Source organism: Dipteris shenzhenensis, chromosome 10 (assembly GCF_047967505.1).
Source record: "Dipteris shenzhenensis isolate YYH24624 ecotype China chromosome 10, Dip_SZ_1.0, whole genome shotgun sequence".
Lineage (NCBI taxonomy): Eukaryota > Viridiplantae > Streptophyta > Polypodiopsida > Gleicheniales > Dipteridaceae > Dipteris > Dipteris shenzhenensis.
This window is the reverse complement of record NC_141605.1, coordinates 39,571,581-39,580,342: the sequence shown is the minus strand read 5'-3', so window position 1 is coordinate 39,580,342 and position 8,762 is coordinate 39,571,581. Positions and strand designations below refer to the sequence as shown.

The 8,762-nt window shown below is 41.4% G+C and overlaps 1 pseudogene across 1 annotated transcript; it reads right to left on the bottom strand.

The window, feature by feature from the left end:
- Window positions 1-5,384: 5,384 nt before the first annotated feature.
- Window positions 5,385-7,045, bottom strand: LOC147897806 (jasmonate-induced oxygenase 4-like; annotated as a pseudogene). Its single transcript, XR_015541648.1, has 3 exons — window positions 6,527-7,045; window positions 6,066-6,390; window positions 5,385-5,916 (listed from the first exon to the last, which is right to left on the bottom strand). The product of XR_015541648.1 is annotated as a jasmonate-induced oxygenase 4-like (transcript).
- Between the last annotated feature and the right edge of the window lie 1,717 nt (window positions 7,046-8,762).

Sequence of the window (8,762 nt, the reverse complement as noted above, 5' to 3'; positions counted from 1 at the left end):
TACACTTCTAGAGTACGTTTTTGCCTTCTCTATCAAACCTCTCTTCTCAGACGTGCACCTTTCATAGTCAACATCCCTTCCTTGAGCTTGTGCTTACTTTACCTCACTCTCAATCACTAGAGGTTCTTGCACTGAAGCATGAATTTCACGAAAGATAGAAATTGCAAGCCATCCATGGGTACACAATTTGGGGAAGAGGCATATTGGTTACCATAATATAGATATGTTCTTTGATCTTCTTTTTTCTTTATGAGAAATTGATGCTGAAAGCTCAAGTCATTCAATCTCTTGATGCAAAATTCATCACTTGGCCCACCTTGAATAAATCTCTTGAAATTGGAAGTCTCTCTCAAGTGACAAACTTGAGGCCGTGGAGTATAAGATTCTTCCACAGGATCCATCATCTCTTCCAAAGTGAATGCAAATTATTTCTTCCAAGCTTCTTGGATAATGTACTAAACATTTGATCTATTTGATTGTGAGTATGACCAACCAAGAGAAATACAACTTTGATCTTATCAGCAACTCCCTTATCCACCAGCATGCACAAATAGGGTTATTGGAAGGTGGCCTTCCCATGATGCAAGAATGCGATGAGTTATTGTGATTGATAGATTTGCATCACTATGCATATTTGGATAGGTGAAAAACACCTTAGCTTGATCCTTTTGTGATACACTAGACATCCCACGAGATGCATTTGCACAAATGTCTCTTTCTTCAGATCTTTTGGTGCTCTCATAAAGTGAGGCAAATAGGTCATATTTTGATCCAGACCATCTATAAAGAGACCAAGGTCCTTGGACTCTTCAAGCAGTTTCTTCTATGCTTTGCCAACTTTGATCGTTCTTGGGCATGTTTCTCTCTATGGTGCTTAAGAGAACTATTGATTTTATTTGCATGTCAAAACAGTCAAATATTATTAATAATAGGCATCCTATATGTTTAATGAACCAAACTATACATATAAAATACCTTGGTATCTCTTTTACTTGAGGTTGTTTCCCTTTGTCACCGAATCTTGAGGTTTGCTACATACCCCATCTTCACATTATTGAAGAAATTCCTCCACAATCTACTGAAATTATTATAGCTAGCAACTTTTCATTGCCCTTTGGCATCTCCTCCTTGTAGAGCATGAAAACCTCAAATCTTGTGTAATTATCCATCAAGTGCAGTTTTCCTATTGTGGGATGCACTTTTGCATCCAAAGCAAATTGGCTTTCCATTCATGATAGGGCCATGTTTCCAACAAGCCCAATCATACGTGGATTCTTAAAACACTTTGTTCTCTTTTATACATGTGCAAGCCTTGCATTCCCCAAGCTATGATGGTTTTAAAGGATGATCTTCTAATTTGCATACTCCCTAAATGATACTCCACCTGCTCATTCTTTAGGGGGGTGATTGTTGCATTCAAGTAATCATCTTATTCCTCATGATTCAAACCAAAGCACTATGTCCTGACAGCTTTCAAATTTCTCACACCTGACCTCCCCAAACAATTTTGAAAACAACACATAGTAGTGCATGTCTCCATTAACTGAGCCTCAACTGTCCGAAATTACATTCTTCTCCTACCGTAACTCATGAATCTTTTATCAGTGTGCATCCTTCCCTTTTTTATCAGGTCCTTTGGAGGGTTAGATGAACTTTGTTGAACTTGTGAAGGCAAAGGCACAGCTGAGACTAGAGTTATCATAGGCATTTGCTGCGCATCCATATCTTGAAGGCACATGGTGGAGAGGGAGAGAGAGAGAGAGAGAGGGTAGGCTAGGGAGACAAGAAGTGATATTCAAAGAGAGACATAATGAAATGACTAGAGCAATGAACCAAAATGAAAGTATTCACATGTAGACCAAAGAGCTTGTAGCTTGATACTTGATTAATTTGAGACTAGACAAGTACAACTCTTATATAGAGCACACACACACATATGAACACCTATGCATATGGGATAACCCCCAATGTGACATGTGGCATCCATAGGACATACTAGACTAAAACGCACACTGGAACACATTAGAACACACCAAACTGACTCAACTTGGCTTCTATTCTAACATCCCCCCTACTGGAATGGAACCAAGGATAGAACATGACAGTGAGATAGGACTACTAAACTGTGCAATGTATGAACTAGACATGGCTCCCATGCCAACTCAAAGGTTGAAGTCTGAGCATGGTTTAGAGGTCGGACTGAGCACTCACATGGCTTTACATCCCAAACATGGCTCAGAGGCTAATGTTTCAACGTGGATGCATGAACAACTCAGAGGTCTAGAAGACCAATGCACCAACATCCTGGAACTCATATGCCATGCCTGATAACTAGACCCTATCACTATCAATATATGGCTCCCACAGTACATCCCCATCTTGACTCCAGTGACTAACTAGGAGCATGGAGTCACACGACAAGCATGTAAGAGAAAATACATCATTTTAGGAGGACTATCCAAGGTAGACGACCTTTATTAACTCTTCAGACATTCTTTATAGAGGGACTACTCAAGGCAGAGAACCTTTAACTCTAACATATATTTTAAAATATAAAGTATTTCATTGATTTTATGCATAGCAAGGGCAGAGAACCCATGAGCCCAAAGTAGCTACCGCTCAAGAGTGTACACATCCTGATGCAAAGAGGTATGTTGGTGAAGAACCAGGCGAGGATGCCGTCAAATTATGTGTCAATGAAGGCCATAGGAGCAACTACCGAGGGAGATCATGTCATGACTCTCAATGTGCCGATCGGAGAGTCACCAAATGCTCAAGGGAGCTTCCCAGTTCAAGATGCAAATCGTGGGTCGCTCAAATCAGATCCGTGAGCACCAACGAGAAGCTCGAATGAAGGTGGTACGAGAGGCAATTGATCTATGGCAGAATCACGAGCAAGTTTTGGTGTGGATTTTAAGGGCAGGAGAAGCAACAATAGATGGCATCAGATGGCACAGCAATCAAGGCAGTCATTGAAGTGTACCTAGATAAGAGATATGATATTTGACTGTTCGAGGGGAGATAGTCAAACACTGCAATGTCGCAATGTCAGAGATGACAAGGTGTGAAAAGAGTATTCCCCACTGTCAGAAGGCTCAAGTCAATGTACCAAAGTGTCGATACAGTTGAAATGACTTGTGGGTAAGCTCGGGAAGCTCAAATCAATGATGGAGAGCACGGGAGTCCAAATATGAGCAAAAAATGCCAAAAGATTGCCTAAAACTGCTCGGAATGGCCTTCTGACAAGTTGTACGGACTCCTGGCACTGTCGTGCATCCGCCTATAGTGGTCCGTACAGGCGTACTGACAAAAAAGTTGATTTTTTTTTCTCTTGAAATGGTGCGGGACAAGGCCATTTATGCTTGGGGAGTGCCAAAATGTCAAAAAAACGTCGAAATCGGACCTCAAAAGGTCCAAAAATAGTCGATGGATTGCTCCAAAACAAGTTTTCAGCAACCAAATGATGAGGAATGTTCGCCAATGGTGAGGGAGAACCACGAACTGATGTAGGAGTGAGTTGAACTCAAATGAGGACCAGGAGCAATCACTAGGACACTGGAGTACTTGATGGCGAGGAACCATGGTGAGGCTAAGGGAAGGGAGGCTCTACCTTAGAGGAGACGGGAGCTTCCATATTTTGTGGGCTTCTCTCATCCTCTAGATAGAGCAAGAAGAAGGTAGGAAGGGAGGCTCTGATACCACATGAAGGCACATGGTGGAGAGGGAGAGAGAGAGAGAGAGAGAGAGAGGGTAGGCTAGGGAGAGAGGAAGTGATACTCAAAGAGAGACATAAATGAAATGACTAGAGCAATGAACCAAAATGAAAGTACTCACATGTAGACCAAAGAGCTTGTAGCTTGATACTTGATTAATTTGAGACTAGACAAGTACAACTCCTATATAGAGCACACACACACATATGAACACCTATGCATATGGGATAACTCCCAATGTGACACGTGGCATCCATAGGACATACTAGACTAGAACTCACACTAGAACACACCAAACTGATTCAACTTGGCTTCATATTCTAACATATCTTGTGTGGTAATAGAATGAACTTTAGGCGGGCGCTGGTGACTTTGAACCGCTACAATACTTCTTTTGGATCAATCCTTTTCGAAGACTCTGGCTCATATGAGGCCATTGAAAGATTCATTAGCTCACCATCATATTCAGACGAGGAGACAGACACACTCTCACGATTGCATTTTGGATTGTATGAGGAGATTGAAGGTTCATGAGGGCTGATGAATAGAAGTTCATTGTAGGTTTGATTGCAGTTCTCTTATAAATAGAATATATAATTTGTATATTATCCATGATTGCTTCTTTTTGTTGTTATGTAGCTTTCCAAGGGGGGAGGAGGGGGGAGAGAGAGAGAGAGAGAGAGAGAGGCTCCATGACCATCATGAGTTAGCTCCTCTATTTGGGTAGAATGGGTAGGACTTGATATATTTAGTACACTTTTGAATTCAAATTGTACTACGGTAAAGGTCTTTATACTCAAATTGTTCGAAAAGATTGCTTCCACAAATTTGTGATCAAACATATGTAAAGATAATTTGTTTGGGATACATGAGTATTGTAAATATGGACTTAGAAGAGCACAAGTGCTTCTTTTCTAGTACTATGTAGTCTTGCGTGCTAAACCATGAAGTGCTTGACATGCTTTTTTTGTAGAATGCTATGTTGTAGAGTGAATTGTTGATATCTTTCCATGATGAGGGATTGCTGTGGTGGGTGTATACAATAAATATGGTGCATTTGTAGAAGCACAAGTTGCTCACAAGCTTTCTATTTGGGGTGTAGTCTCTTGCAAGGTGGGAAAGCTCAAAAGGTGCTTAAAAATGAGCACAAATGTATCAAATCTAGGGCCTCTCTCAAGAGAAGGTCATTGAGCACTCGAATGTTTCACATGTAGGGCCTCTATGTCGAAGAGACATCACCTTCCACTGCATGCATTCACATGTCACACATATGCTCTTTTTAATCGTGCAAGGCAACCATTGCCTATGCAAGGCAACCATTGCCTATGCAAGGCAACCATTGCCTGTGCAGGGTAGGCAATGGTTGAATTGTTTCTAACGGATGCAAAGTATTAAAGGATGTCAACACACAACCTTTTTTGATGCACATGAATCCTTACTTGTTGGTGGATATTTATGCCAAAAGTGGTGCACCACACTTCAATTGCTTGATAAGCTTCTTGGTCAGGACATACTTGCTATTTAAATTTATGCAATGAGCAAAATGTGGTTCACCTGGTAAGTGCTTCACTAAGTGATAAATGACAAGCTTCCTATTCAAGGTAGGTGAGGAACCGATGAACTGTGGGGTTGGCTTGCAAAAGCACAAGTACTTGACGAACTCGCCTTTCAGATTCTGAATTTTGAAAGGAAATGTGCACGAGGGCCAAGATGGTATATATAAATATTTTGCAAACACATATCTCTCCAATGTTGATCACATCCATCGTAGCAATGAATATTCATAGCAATGTTGGACACCGCTAGATTGAATAAACAACTTTACCTTCATCTCATATATATTACATACTAAATACGTGCACATCGTCTGCATAGTGCTAGATCTGAACATTCTCAACCAGTGCACTCTGGAAGTGATCTCCTTCTCATCTTCTGAAATTCTTCATGTGTTGATTGCATAGTGATAGATTTGAAGATTTTCAACCCCTAAATTCTTGAAGTTGCTGTCCGCCCTCCTCTTCCGAAACCTTCCCCAGTTGATTGGTTTGTACTTAGGAGGGTTCTGCTCATCCGTCAGTTCTGGAATCGGAGAAACGTCAACAGAATGGGTGGGATTCAGGAACAGAGGGAACGAGTACCTATCTTTGTTCTCATTGACCACAACTCTGTGTTCTACGCTTTGATACCTATCATTACTCCATACCTGCAAAAACAGTTCATCAGACAATTCAGAATCCTGCACACCAGAACAACTCATGAACTGTATGCGAAGGTGGAGAATAGCGACGTGTGTCAATCAACAATTGAAGACTGATCCTTCTGTATTATATGGGTGTGGAGCCAAGTTTCAACCTGTATCATATCACCCACGTTGATGACAAGCGCTTCAGAATCAGGCTTTACACCAATCCATTCTCCATCTTTCCTTTTCACCTCTAACCCTCCAACTTCGTCTTGTAAAAGGACGGTCAGACCTTTGGCGTCCTTGTGCCTGTTAACACCCAAGGCTAGCCCAGGAGCAGGACAAACAGCGTAATGGTTCAAACGCAGAAAGCTCGAGCCCGAGCTGAAGTACTCATGGAAACAGTATCGTGGAAGTCCAAGGCTTTCAGATATCAATTCGAGAAGGTAAAACGCAAGTTTCTCAGCTGCAGCAGTATATGGCTCACAAGCATCCCTGCAGCAAAAATCAATTCGATTTTCGCAAGCCCAAATATGATGGCGGGTTTACTCTAGACCTGATTCTTTTGTGTGAGATTCCATAAAGTGACTGCATGAACGGAAGTGCAGGAAAAAGGGGCATACAGAATCACCTTAAACTAGGCAGACCTGTAGGCCATTGATTTTCGACAGTTTGAGTCTCTGTTCTATCTCCTTCAAAATCCACCGGGAGTTCTAACTCTCCTCGACTTGCGAAATCAAAAACCTCTTTCCAGTCCCTCACGTTCTTGGTAAGCTCACTGTCGTTGTAGCCCAAGGGATTATCCGCAGTCCTCTTTACCTTTCGTTTCTCGTCCAGAGGCAGCGCGAAGAAGGCTTCGGCTTCCTCCTTCAGCCTGGTGACAAGGCTGGGCGGTATCCCATGATTGATGACTTTGAAGAAACCCTACGTCTCGCAAGCCGTTCCAATCTCTTTCGCTAAGGTATGAATGACCTTCTGATCTGCGGGGAAGAGAGGAGGGGAGCGAGATCGATGAGAGGGATACGATCATGGGTGTGTTGTAAAAATCGTGGGAGTGGGAAGGGCGATGCTCAGGTGGTTGAACAAACGCGGGATCGACCGTGAGCGTATCGGAAGGCTTAACGATTGATAAGTCCGCCTGCGCACCCATGTCTCTGCAGAAGAACTTTACGAGGACTACTCAACGATTGAATGGGAGTATGAGGCCATGGATGATGGTGTAGCTGCAATTGTGTCCAAGTGCATTCCCTACGTCAATTCCAAGTTTGTTCAACGGTAGTTTATCATTAAGCCACTTGTTAGAATTGTAGCCTTCGATCTTCCAAAAGATCTAATTATCATGCCTCAACTTAACTTTACTAGACTAGCTCGCTACAGCCCAATGCTTTAAGCACACATTCGGATTTGGGGGCTTTTAGCAACTTTTGAACTGGAGCTCAACTGGAGTTCTTTTCGGCTTCACTCTAGTTGTGTTCTAGAAATTTTTGAATTAGAAATTCCCTCTTGTAAACCAATTTTTGGTTTATTCATAAAACATATATTTTGTAAATCCTTACTAAATTACTCACACTTGTGTTGATCACTCGTGCTAGTTTACATAATTAGATTGTGACTGATTGGTATGGTCAATGGTCCATCAATTATACCATTGCATATACTCGTCACAAATACCCTTGCAAATACCATCACATATACTCATAAGGGCACATCATTGCTTTTGCTAGGGCAAATACAAACATATGGGAGATAAAATAAAAGCTATTTCGATGCACAAATATGTTCGCCAGAAATAGGTCTGCAAGTAGTAGTGTAATGGCAGTAAGGCAATCCCCAAAAGCATGTTAATGAACCCTTAGTAAAGATTTTACTATCAAATTATACATTGCTTAGTCCATACAAAGGAGTCAAAGGGATTTTATTGACTTACCATTGGCTAGCTTTCTCACTTGAGCTACTTGAGTTGGCTTGAGAGGACTTTGGATTACAACAAAAATGCAATGAGAGCTATAGAATACAATTTCAATGCTCTTAACTTTCAAAATGTCTAGGTGTTAAGATGGAAAATAGCAAAAAAGATGGCTTTTAGAGCATTGCATCTGATTCAATTCAATAGCTAAAGTTGTAGCTTCGTTGCATCATCCTTTTTGGCCTGCCTTGGGGGGTAGCCTAAGCAACGACTACTTTTTGGCAAACCAAAAAATGTTGATTTTCTAGATTATTGGTGTGCTCAAATTTCAATTGGTCCATGTGTGTTCTTTGTGTTGGTGTGCAAGAGTTATGCATGTGCACTTTAAGGCTTTTGTTATGCTCACTGGCATCATCTGCATGCGGTGATTCAGGGTTTTTTGAGTTCTTTAATTTTTGTTGGCATCCTCTGTGTGCGATGCGGGGTTTCTTTGTGTGCAATGCAGTGCTTTCCTTCATGGTCTGCTGCTTTCAGTGATAGGATCCTGCATATTCTCTATATTCAAGGGAGGGATCTTTTTCGGTGGATTTTTGGCCTCTTGCTCTCATGAATTTGGTTCAGCGCCGTTCCTCCTCCAGTGATTTAATTGCAAAAACTCTATCGATCATGAACATGGAAACAATTTTGTTGCAGTCCCTATCACGAAGTTCTTGTGTGGGGGAAATTATGACTTCCTTCTATTTAAGCGCACATGGTCAAACTATTGTGTAGAAATTTTTGTGCTTTGTTTCTTCGTATATAGAATCGGTGCAATGGCTGGTTCCACTGACTACATGGATATAGACAGTTGTGCATTTGTGAGAGGTTTGTAGGAGGAAGCTGCCTTTTCTTCTTTTGTTGCCTTTGCAATATTGTTTCTCATTCTTTCTTTTTGCACTTTTCAAGCTTACATGGTCGTTAT